Below are 13,302 nucleotides of genomic sequence, written 5' to 3'. Positions count from 1 at the left end.
AGGGGAGGGGAGGGGAGGGGAGGGGAGGGGAAACAAAAATGTCTTGACAGTTTTACCCAAGCTGTTCCTGAACACATAATCAAATCAAGTCCTTTAACCAATACAACCTAGACAGGAAAAAAGCCTGGCTACAAAACAGATCGTGGCTGACACAACAGTTTTTGCATTTTGAAGATTTCATAGGATTTAAAATTTTCCTGTCTCATGTCAATATTGTTTTTCTTCCTATCTTGAAATCTTCAGAGACAGTATGTTTTGGACCCATCAGAACATATAAAAACTGACATGTTAAGTCTGGAGCCGAACTTCAATTCCAACTTAAGTATTTGCTTCTACTATTCAGGCTTCTCTTGGATGCTTTTCCTGAGAAAGCTTGGTCTAGGTTCCTTCTTCTCATATTAATTATGGTCAGTTTTTAAAGAGTTCTTTTCCTAAGCCTAATTTCTTCCTGACCATCCTTCTGTTCCTGCTCTCTTCCATCCATTAACTGCCTTATGCTCCAAAGTCTGGCATGCAAACTCATCTTCACTTCCTCTGTGTGCAAGTCACACAACCTTTCTGACCTCTTGTAATGATTCATAGTGTATTTATAAATACCAAATGAAATCATGAATAAGATATGAAAACTATAACATATAATCAAGATATAGGGTGATACAGTTAATATTATTAAATGCTGCACACAACACACAGAAAAGAGAAAATTAATCTGGACACTATTAATCATTCCAAGTTTTAATTTATTAAAAATTCCCAGTATAATAAACCCTATCTAGTTTATTTTTTTAATATCCAGAATGTACAGGAATGAAATATTTCTGAAAAATAGGCTCTACTGAAAAATCTTCATTAAACTAGTATTTGAAAATAATAGTACAGCAGACCAAAACAATTTTATCTTAAGTAATATAAAAACATAGCTCTTTTTCCCCTGAAAAGAAAGTGTATGTATTTCTAAAATTTGTTTTTCTTATCAATTAATAAGATATGGCCACATTAAATCTATTACTCTCACCTTTCAATGCATTATCTGCTTTGGCAACTGTTTCTTAGATATGAAGTTTTATAAACTCAAAAGTTATTCCCCCTTCAGATAGGTGATCTTGTCTTTTTTTTTTATACTAAACTTTGTCTTTTTTCTGCTGAGAATAATTCCCCTAGGCAGTAAAGACATGTTAGCTTACTTTCAAATTGAGGCAGCTCCTGGCAAAATATGATTATGGAGTGCATTAATAATTTTAAGTGCTTAAAAAGTAAATACAAATGCATTCCTTCCCTCTTTCTCTTTTCATACACACCTGCAAAACTGTCTCAAAAATGTTATTACAGAATCTAAAATTCAAAAATGGAGTTCTCTATATTCATACATTCCTCCTTACCGATTCAAGATTCGAATTCTCTCTGCTACGCATTTGGCAATACTATCTAATCTATTCCCACTCTGAAATTACTGTAACTTCTTCAGAATTTCATTTCCATAGTCCAATGCTCTCATCTTCAACTGCTGCTTGACAAATTGGTTGCCATAGTGTATCTACCTAAAGAAAACAACAAAGCTCAGAATATTATTTTCACTGACTGCAGAACTACAGTACATAATGCAGACAATTTTTCACATAAGCTAGGTGTAAAGATACACAGTCTTTTCACTTTATAACAAGATACCTTATTTCAAAAGATAAATCTTCACCAGACCAAGCAGATAACTTAATAGAAAGCCGATAAGTCATCATTACTTTTATATAGCACCTTGAATATTACAAAAGCAACCAACTGATAACATCAGAAATAGTCAATTGACTTCAACATTGCCCAAATGGTAGCAAAGTTTTATGTGCTTACAGAGGTAAAAATTGAATGACAATTTAAGCTCCATTTCTTACAGCTTTATTCATGCAGTTTACAATCCCCCAAATAAAACCAAAAAAAGAGATCAGATTGATATACATATTTTAAATATGATTATGAAATTCTGGACAAGAGATAAAACTCTCCTAAACCAAACTTTAAAAAGGTATTTCTCTTTCAACAGTGAATAATAGTTTTAAGAGATTGATAAATTAAAATGAAAATCTAAAACACAACTGTCTTTTTTTCTGTATTTTAGGGAGGGGTCTACAGGGTGTTCAGGATCTCACGACTAGATTGGACTCACAGTGATCCTGTTTACAGCCTACCACATGCTGGGATTACAGACACACGCTGGGGACAGAGCTGGCACGGCAGGCGCCCAGTGGTCAAACCCCTGGCCTGCCTACAGGTGCTTTAATTTGCTGAGCTATTTGGCTGGCCCTCCAACTGTCTTATTTGAAAAAATATATACAAGCAAATACTTTGAGATTTAAGTTTGTTGTATTCAACCCTGTGTATAAGTTTGTGAGGTTTTTTTAGATGTAATTTCCTAATACAGAAAATATGATAGAACCAACACAGATTTGGGTAGGGCAAAAAATACATATTTGAGTTGGGGTGGGGACTGTTTCTAAATTGGGCTTGTTAAGGTAGGAGGAATGGGTCTCACAGGAAATAACCTTTTCTAATAAAGAAAAACACTGATCTGACTTCAAGGGCAATGTTGGTTATTTTTTCGGGGGGAAGGGACTGTTTTGTTTTTGTTTTTTGTTTTTGTTTTTTTTTTTTTTTTTTTTTTTGACTACTTATAGGCAAGTTGTGAACATAAAACACCTTCTACGGAGGCGCAGGCAGGGGAATTATAAATTTAAGTCCAGCTTAGACAATTTGGCAAGGTGGAAAATAGTGTGTGGAGCTGAGGATATGAGTATATAAAGGCTCTCAGTTTATCAAATAGACAAAAACAAAACATACTGTACACAGTACTATAATCTGGATGGAGTACATATCAAGTTCAGCAACACAGCCTGCATTCCTCACATGCCCTTCAAACACTGTGCTACTTCAACTGATTTTTGAATAGTATATCTTTCCTCTTTCTCTGCCCTACTAGAGGGCTGATCATATATAGCATGTATCATAATAGAACGTGACTTTTATCTAGTGTTGTCTAAGTGTCTGGTACAATTTCAATCACACTACAAGCACCCACCCATTTCACAGATTTGAAACAACTTAAACTTTAAAGAGATTAGTGACATCCTAGGTAACACAGATATTAAATGGAATAAGCAAATATATTTATAATTTCACTGACTCTAAAATGTAATAAAATAAATGTGTTCTGCTAAAGATTTCTCTTTAATTCAGTTCGAAAATTTATTCCTTTTATTTAAAGCAGCTCTTTTTAGGTTGATTTATCCCGGGATTTCACTGCATTTATTAAAATTATCATTGGGTCAGAGCATCTGGGTCTAATGAGGTCTGTCCTTATTATATACTTCCTTCATATAAGAATCAAAGGTATATATAAAAAAGTAAAATAAAATAAAAAGAATCAAAGGTATATATTACAAAAGTTCTAGAATTTTTGAGTTACAAAATTCAGATAAAGATTATATCTGAAATAGGTATATTCATTAAACTAGCAGAACAAAGCTTGTTAATCTAGGGTAAATTAAAACACAGTTCTATTACAAAAAACAGAAATCATCAAGTAGACACTATTTTTCATTAAATATTAAATCGTTCTGACCTGCCAGCAGCATGAAATAAATTGATGTTTAATATTTAATATTGTGTGATAGCAATCCTGAACCAGATGTATATTTAAATTTTATGTTCTTTGACATTTCAATTGCAATTCAAGAATAGATCACAAAGGGGTGAAAACATGTGACTGAACATAGTAGCTTAATTTTAATAAAGTTTCCTGGCATTTTAATACTACCTTACAGTATTTTATACTTTAGTGATCATTTAAATACAATTTCAAAATTAAGCTTATTTTCTTATGGTAAAAATATAGGAATCTTCAAAGAAATATATTTAATATAGAACGTTAATCAATAGAACCTTTAGAGTTTAAACAATAATGCATAACAACAGTTGAGACAACAAAAATTTTACATAGTTAACTCTGAAGCAAGGGAAAGCTCAAAACTTTTTTACATTATTACTTGATCTTAACAAGAGAAAACAACTTTACTTATATAATACTTAATACTAGTAACTTCACAAAAAAGCAGTAAGAACTAAAATTTGTTTGTAAATAGGATATCATGTCCGCATCTTGTACAGCAATTAACCACTAGGAAGAATGTATGCAATGTGTTAATTATTGAAACTGTCCTACCAATTTGGTTTGAAACTGTCTCATTGGTGTTTATTTATCAATAAAATTATGGGAAAAAAATAAAAGGAACCATTGGTTATCAAAAAGGAGAGAGAAATTTCATTTTCTTCCTGTTGAGAAAAAAGGAAAGGTCTTAAAACAAGCAACATTTTATACAAATGGGCACAAACAGCAGCCTTTGTCACATGTGCAACCCATCTTTCTGCTATAGTTCAGCTTTATTTCTATCAGTTCTCAAGTAGAAAAGCTGTGATAGACCTACTGATAAGAACGACACTGTGTAAAAAGCTACAGAAAATCTAATACTCACAGATCTTTTCCTATATCCAAAGACTTTTCAAAAATTAAACATGTTTAAAATGTTTTTGCTCATTTTCCAAGTATTTTTGTTTTTATAGAGGCCATCTAAATGTTAAAGCATCTGAAGGCAATAAGCAATGATTTTATGTAGATTTTATTTTTCACAGAACAAAAAAACCCTTAATTATCAATATAGAGGTAGAGTTGTGTTCTAGTGTGATTGTTTTCATCTTAGAGCTGAAAAACTGCATTACTTAATGTACAGACAGAATTTTAAAACAAAATGGGGATATGAAAACAAATGTCCAATTTCAGAGTGCATAAAATCCCATTTTAAATCCTGACACTGCTTAATAGATAATAGAAATAATGTGTTATCTATTTTTTACTATTATACCGAAAATCATAATAATCATCTAATATGTGCCAGATATAGTTCTGGGCATAGTCCCATATTTAACTCATTTCGCTTCAACACTTCCTCTGAAAGGAGTTTTATTAGTCTTTATTTCTGGGGGTGGGGGGTACAATATAGGGACATTAACTAACTGGCCCAGTTTAGAGAGACTACAATTTTAAGTTTGTTTCTCTTTTCAGTTTAAAACAACATTTTTTTCCTGTCAGACTCTATATTGATAAACAGCATGTTCCCTACAAGTCCATTTCTACACCACCACATAAACTCTGGTATCCAGCATAGTGCTTAGCTTGTGTTAGTCCCTCAGGGAAGGTTCGCTGAAGTATTAGGTTATTTGTCTTCACAAAAGGTTAAATAAGTATTTGGGTCCACATTTATATAACATTAAAGAACTTTTAATTCAACTAAAACATTTTAAGGATAATTATTTAAAAGAGAAATAATTAGGGCTGGGAGACAGCTCAGTAGAATAAGCACTTGCCTGGCAAGTGTGAGCTCCTAAATTCAATCCCCAGTACCACAAAATAATAAATAAATAATAAATGAAATAATTTCATAAATTATGAATACTCTAGTCAGGTGGCAAATATCAGTACTTCCATCTAACAGAATAATACAGAAGAAGTGTGATGGAGTATACACCAACTGTGCAGTACAGACCAAGTGTGTAAGTAAGTTAAATATTCTCTAATTGTTTCACATGTGGGTGATTTCAATACTCAGTTACAAACATGGTCTGATGCTTCTGTATACACTCAAGGCATAACATATCAATGGCCAATAAGCTAGAAGTTTAATGAGAGAAAGCCATATTATGTGTGGATTAATTTATAGTCAAATATGGGTGAATCTGAGTGCAAGATCTGCCATTTATAACCTAATTCATCTCAGAAAAATTACTTCAATTCTCAGAGCCTGTTTCTGTACTGTAAAATGTAAATGATTACAATTGCATCTACCCTTCACTTCAGAGATTATTCTAAGAACTAAATGATATGACATGTGTAAAATATCTGACACATACGCACATCAAATTAAGAGTTCATTAAATGTTGGCCCTATGTTGCAGTAGGAAGTTAAGGAGGCTGGGAAATAAACATTCTAGTAGGCATGGGTTTAAGACAGTGATCACTTTCTTTCTACTCTCTAACCTTTAAAGCTTCTTAGTATGCTGCAGAATGAGCAGGTCTCCATCATATAAAACTCCAGAAAAACTAAAATAACAACAATCTCTTTAAAACACACATATTTTTGATACTCTCATTGAAAATACCTTTATAGAAAGGCGAGAGTTTATTATTTGTTTCTGTATGATTCTATATTCCTTTGGAAAATTATGCCCTTTAATTCTCAGAGCCCTTCTAATTCTTACCAAAGGTATGATCAAACCCAAACGGCGATAATTTGAACATTTCCTTAAATGTCTCAGAAAAAGAAATTACATTACCTACTTATCTGTATCTTAATTGAAAAATGTGTAAGCTAGTAATTAGCTTAAATAATTATACTTGTACTTATTAGGTAGTAAACATTTTATTTTCATTGCCAAATTACTTTAAGGCAAGCTAATTCCTAAAATTTAAGATGCCGACTGATGTCAAGTGTAGTGCTACATGACTGTAATCCCAGCACACAAAAAGATGAGGGAAGACTGCCATGGGTTGAAGGCCAGGTCGGGCTATTTAGTACAGTCAAGGCCAGCCTGAACTACAGAAGAAGACCCTTTCTCAAAAAGAATAAAACAAGAAGATGTCTACCCAATCAATAAGAGATGTGTTTTATTCCTGAGCCCTAGCCAAACAATCACGCAATCTAAGTAATATACAAACAAAGGCCTTTGGTTATATAAGTGTGTGCTTAACCTTATAACCTAAATACAGGTAGGAGGGAATTCAGCATTAAAATATATGATTCAAACGAAAGACAAATGGACATAAATTTTAGCATAAATTAAAACAATAACTCTTGTTTTATTTCATCATTTGGATATGCATCTACTTTTTAATCAATGTCACAATATTTCTGGGTAAAATAATTCAACAGTCATCTTCCGATAAGGCCTTTTTACATATCATTCTGAACATGCAGTAGAAAGGGAACAAAGCATAAGTAATAGGAAGGCTAAAAACTAAGATTATTATTTTAATTGTGAAGATTTGGCAGTTTTCATGAATTCAGCAAAACTGATAGGTCTCAACAGCCCAGGGAGTATTTAATTAGTAGAATCAGAAATTTAAGCATTGCACTGTCAGCAGAACTGAAACAAGTGCAGTTGAGGAGTTTAGAGGAGATGCAGTTATGGAAAACTATCCTATAGGAAAACTGGAAAGGAATACAATCAATTAGTAATTGACCAAATTAATCTAGAAATAAAGCTTAGAGACAGCTCATAAAAAGACTAGAATGTCTCTCTTATGTAGCACAATATTTTACATAAGCCTTAGCCAAAAGTAAAGGTACTTTCACATAAATTATTTCCATCGATCACTGGAGTAATCCTCTACCAAGTGAGCTGGAGAACAAATTATCAACTCTTTAATAGGTGAGAAAACTCAGAAAACAGGTATTTGTTAAATATCAATCATACAACAGATACACTGCAAGGAGATTAGCCAAAAGTATGACTTCTTGAAATGAACAATGATTACAATTATAATCTCACTATTAGGAAAGTAAGCTCAGCAAAGTTGGAGCAGAAATAACTGCCTAGCACACAGCAGATCCAGCAGCTGCACCAGAACACATTTTCCATTCATGCTGTGCCACAACATTATCCACTTCATCATGGTGATCAAATAATACATGGGCTAGGGAGATAGTTCAGTGACTCCTGAGTTCAGTCTCCAGTACCAAAAAAAAAAAAAGTCTTGCTTGGTGGTGGACCAGGATAATGGAAACCAAGGTGGTGGATACGGTGGTGGAGGAGGATATGATGGTTACAATGAAGGAGGAAATTTTGGAGGAGGTAACTGTGGTAGTGGTGGGAATTATAATGATTTTGGAAATTATGGTGAACAACAGCAGTCAAATTATGGATGCATGAAGGGGGACAGTTTTGGTAGAAGAAGCTCTGGCAGTCCCTATGGTGGCGCTTATGGATCCGGTGGTAGAAGTGGTGGATATGGCAGCAGAAGTTTTAAAAAAGAAAAACAACAGAAAAGGTTTACAGTTCTTAGCAGGAGAGAGAAGAGTTGTCAGGAAAACTGCAGGTTATTTTGAGACAGTCATCCCAAATGCATTAAAGGAACTGTAAAAATCTGCCACAGAAGGAACAATGATCCATAGTCAGAATAGTCACTGCAGCTTAAACAGGAAACCCTTCTGGTTCAGGACTGTCATAGCCACAGTTTGCAAAAAGTGCAGCTATTGATTAATGCAATGTAGTGTCAATTAGATGTACATTCCTGGAGTCTTTTATCTGTTGCAGCTTTGCCTTTTTCTTTCTTTTTATTACATCAGGTATACTACCCTGTAAATTGTGATAATAGTACCAGGAATAAGAAATTAAGGACGTTTTAACTTTTCAAAACAAACAAACACATAACAGATGGGCAATTTTTAGAGATTTTTTAGAAGAACAATAATAATATCGAAAGTATACTTCAAATGACACATAGTATTTCAAAGGATGCTAGGGAAGCCAGACTTGGGAGCTTACTAAATAATCTAAATGAGAAACTTGGGCCTGAAATAAAACAGAAGCAGGTAGATGGTACTGCAGATAAATGTAAATGAACATAAGCCACAAGAAGTAGCATCACAAGATTATATTCCACTATAGCCACAAACTACGCAAGAACTGGAACTTCCTTACCAGGTCCTCACTTGTTTTGCTAGGCTCTCACTAACTTTCTTATGAATATCACATAGTTAAGCTTTTACTAAATTTCATCAAATCTAAAATGTCATTAATTATTTTTGTATGACTAAAAAAATAGAGCCAATTACACTGTAACATGACACTTAAAATATACATTAACTTCAGATACAAAACCGTGGGGGTGGGGGAAACTGAGAACTGATGAAATACAGTAACTATGCTGTATTTTTTCCAATGTGATTTTATCCTCTCGACAAAATTCTAAGACCATATCTTGCAAGGAATAACTTTTATAATTCCATAATTGCCACTAAAATGCCTTATAATCATAATACGGAAGTTGTGTACAGTATCTCCACAACCTAAGAGTATACAGTCTGGACCAACTCCCTTTCTGATGCTGCACTGGCTCCACCCCCTAGCACACTAAGCCAGAGACCCAGTCCAGGCATGGTGGCTCACACCTGTAATCCCAGTGATGGGAGGCTTGAAAACAGGAAAATCACGAGTCTGAGGTACATAGTGAGACTCTGCACAAAATACAGTATTGAAAAAAAAAGAAAGAAAGAAAGAAAGAAAGAAAGAAAGAAAGAAAGAAAGAAAGAAAGAAAGACCTCTCTGTCCTAAACTTTAATCACAGTTAAGTTCCTGAGGACATCCAACTGGCTAGCATTAGATATCAATCTAGTAATGACTCTGATGTAAAAAAGAAAAAGGTAGAAATAAGCATTTATAATGAAAGGACGTGGTGGTTTTCATGGAATGACAATGGTAACTACTGAATAATTACAATTTTCTAAACACTTTACATGGACTTTTTAACTTAGTTTTCACAATTCTATAATGCATAGAGAACCAGTACTATTAGATAAAGAAATTCCATTTCCAACTGCTTATGTTGAAGAGACAAAAACTAGAGGAGAATTATTTTTACACAAAGGTATGTATGAACAGAAAAATGTCAAAGAAATAATTATGTTGGCTCTTTTAAAAAACTTTTTTTTATTTATTTCATTTGGAACAGGGTTTTACGATGCAGTTCGGACTCCTACTGATCCTCTTGTCTCAGCGTTCCCAGTGCTAGGATTACAGGCATGTGCCACCACGCCAGGTTTTGCTGGTTGGCATGACGCTCCCAGGGTTCCCAGGACAGCACAGAATGTGGTACCAAGGATTGAACCTGGACCTTTGCACTTGCCAAGTTAGACCGCTGAGCTATCCGCAGCCCAGCTCATTTTTTCTTTGTTTGTTTTGTTTTTAATTGTGTGAAACATTAACTAATTGCTCTTCCATGGTTTTCTACTGACAAAGGATCTGATAAAAGCTTCTGCACCTGCCCACCTAGAACAATCTCTCATTTTTAAAGTATAAGCTAAGAGAGAGAGAAAAAAGAGGTAACACTGTGAAGAGCCTACACTCTTAGTTCTTAAAGAACACATCCTGCAAGGATAAAAGCTCTTGGAATATTAGCATGTCAGAAGGTCTCAACATAACCATGAAATAACAATGAAAAGTCAGCAAATCAGCAGTAGTAATAAACATGTCAAAAGCATGGTGCCATCCAGTGACCATCACACATCTTAATAAACAAGTGCATCAGCCAGCCTCTTTCTAAGATTTCGCCTGTGAGCGTATCTTCCAAACGGAAGGATCAACAGAAAATAGTCCCACAGTCCCTGTCCTTTTAAGCAGGATTATGTAACTGAGAATTTCTCCCATTCCCTTACACTGACAATCTTCCAGTTAACGAGAAAATGGATTTTCTTCCCAAGCTATTGGATTTAAGAATCTTCTGTCTGCATCAACTAATCTTGCACACATGCTTTTAACACTTAAGGTCAACATATTTGCTATTACAAACAAGCTGACACAATTGATTCACTTCCTTAGAATTCTGAGTTTGTAATTATTTGTTCCTCAAGAAACAACTCAGTTTTTCAGTTCTATTTGTTGAAAACCTGGTATCAAAGGAATCACACACATCTACTTCAACACGTCATTTTAATCTATCCCTAACAATCACCTAATAAACTTTTTTGTTCACAATGTATCAAAGGCTATGATTAAAAATTAGATTACCTTTTCTTGCCGGGAGGGAGGGTACAGAACAGGAAAACACTATTAGGAATGTCATGCTCTTTTCTTCTCATGGAATTCCAATCTTCTGTTTGCATGCAGGTAACTTTATATTCCGCCTTGAAGGACCAGTACAAATGCCATGTCCAATCCATTCTAACAGAATTAACCATTCCTTTCCATATCCCCAAACTATTTTGTTCATATCACTATTACAATACTAGTACATTTATTATAGTTAAGTTTTTATATGCCAGATAATGAAGTTTTCTTCATTTTTGTATGTGTGAAAGTATGTATCATAAGTCTTAGTCTGTTCAATGTTTTATTAATGTATTTCAAAATCTCTAGTAATAGTTTTAAGGAAAATATAAGAATAAACAGTCTTGGGGGCCGGGGAGATGGCTCAGTGGAATAAGCGCTTCCCTGGCAAGCACACGGACCTGAGTTCAATCCCCGGTCCCACCAAAAAAAAAAAAAAAAAGAATAAACAGTCTTTAAAACAGTAAGAATAAAAAACTTAAAATTCAAAATGGAGTATAATCCTAAGTAAAAACTTTAAATTGTAAAAATAATAATTCTCTTTTCTTACTCATTTGCTATAATATCTTAATTTTTTCCCATTACATATTTGTTAGGGTTATTTTGTATAAGCTAGTTTTATGAACCTGCAAAATGTCTTTTCCTAAAGTCACAAATACATATTTAGCACTGGATTAATATAAAATTTATTTTGAAGCTTTTTATTAGAATATTTGCCTGCCTTATTAAAGATGAAACAGAGCAACATTAAAATAAATTTGCATAGGCTGAACACAAATCAAGGCAAAAGCAACATATATATTTTGTCAAATAAAGTTGGTCTACAATTATAAATATTCCCTAGAAAACCTACCAAACAAATAACCATGTCCTAACATATGAATTGAAGGTGATGAATTAAGTTTCATTGGTTGATAAAACACCTGCAATCTATATTCTTGATCTAATTCTAAAAACAGAAAAAAATATGATTTGTTATTGTATTATTCTCTGTTTATAGGCAAATCTCTACGATCTTATAAGAACAATGCCTTCAGGAAGCACTTTCAAATTATCATTTAAACATACTGTTTGTATTTCTCATTTACCAGCAAACTTTGTGATAGACAGAAACAGATATAAAAGAATTGAGCATTTACAGGTGAAAGCCTTTACCTTGAATTCCTCTTCCTCCTCTCCTGTCTACCTGTATAAATCTCTCTTTAAGGACACTGTGCCTATACATTCTCAGACAACTTTTTCTAACTCCCTCTAACAGTTTTTGAGATACTCCTCCTGCTTTTAACGCAAAGGCAGAGTATACCTTAGGTATCTGAGCATACTGTTACATGCTCAACAATATTTGCACTGAAAACAAGATTTTAATCCCTGGGCCTGCCTTGTGGGCCCTACCCTCATAGTGCACTGAGAGGGCAATTGAGACTGTATGTCGTGGCGCACTCCTGTAATCCCAGCACTTAGGAAGCTGTAAACAGGAGAATCATTATGAGTCTGATCTAGTAGTGAGACCCTAAACACCCTGTAGACCCTTCCCTAAAAAAAAAAAAAAAAAAAGAAAGAAAAGAAAGAAAGAAAAGAAAACAAGATTTTAGCCTCAGCTCCACTCCTGATTTCAATAGACTGCTACTCCCACTGCAAGCCTAGGTTCCTTCATATTTGTTAACATTAATCCCTAAAAAAACAATGTCTCTTCTGCCTTTTTCTATAAGCATAACATAAAGCAGACCTCAGACATCCACCATTCCTTGGTATGAAGTTCTACGAAACAATACCCAGATTTCATTCCATTTAAGGCCTCTGTTTATCATTTCTCACATACTTTATCAAGGCATCAACTGAGAAAACCATCATTGTTAACAAAATGGTAGCAACTCCGGTTAGCATGACCACTAACCTTGTAATTTAGTTAAGATGAAATAGCCAAAGAATAAAAATCTACAAATTCTTATACTCAAATAAGACTACAAGAGGCCAACAAGCATGTGTTTGAACTTAACTAATAAGTAAACTCCCCTTTGTCAATTCACTGAACGACAGTAATCTCACTGTAATCCACTTACAAACAACCCTTCAAAAATAAACTAACACATTTATTTTCTTGCTACCATGAATTTATATAAAACTAATCATTTCAAAAATTATATTTACATCAGAAGTATTCCTAAGGTGAAACTCACTAAATTCTTTCTAATTGTTTTATTGTGGCAAAATACATATAACATAAAATTAATCCTTTACCATTTTTAACCATAGTTTGGTGTTACGAAACAAATTTATAATATTCTACAATCATTACCACTATCTATTCTTATAATTTCTATTCTCTCTCTCCCCCAGCTTCTGGAAACCACAACTCTACATTTTGACTATTCTAAGGCTCTCAAGTAAATGGAATTATGTAGTATTTGTCTTTTTGTGGTTGGTTTATTTGACTTAATA

The sequence above is a fragment of the Octodon degus genome, unplaced genomic scaffold (assembly GCF_000260255.1).
Source record: "Octodon degus isolate 3935 unplaced genomic scaffold, OctDeg1.0 scaffold00017, whole genome shotgun sequence".
NCBI lineage: Eukaryota > Metazoa > Chordata > Mammalia > Rodentia > Octodontidae > Octodon > Octodon degus.
The sequence above is the reverse complement of the archived record's forward strand: the minus strand, read 5'-3'. Positions refer to the sequence as shown.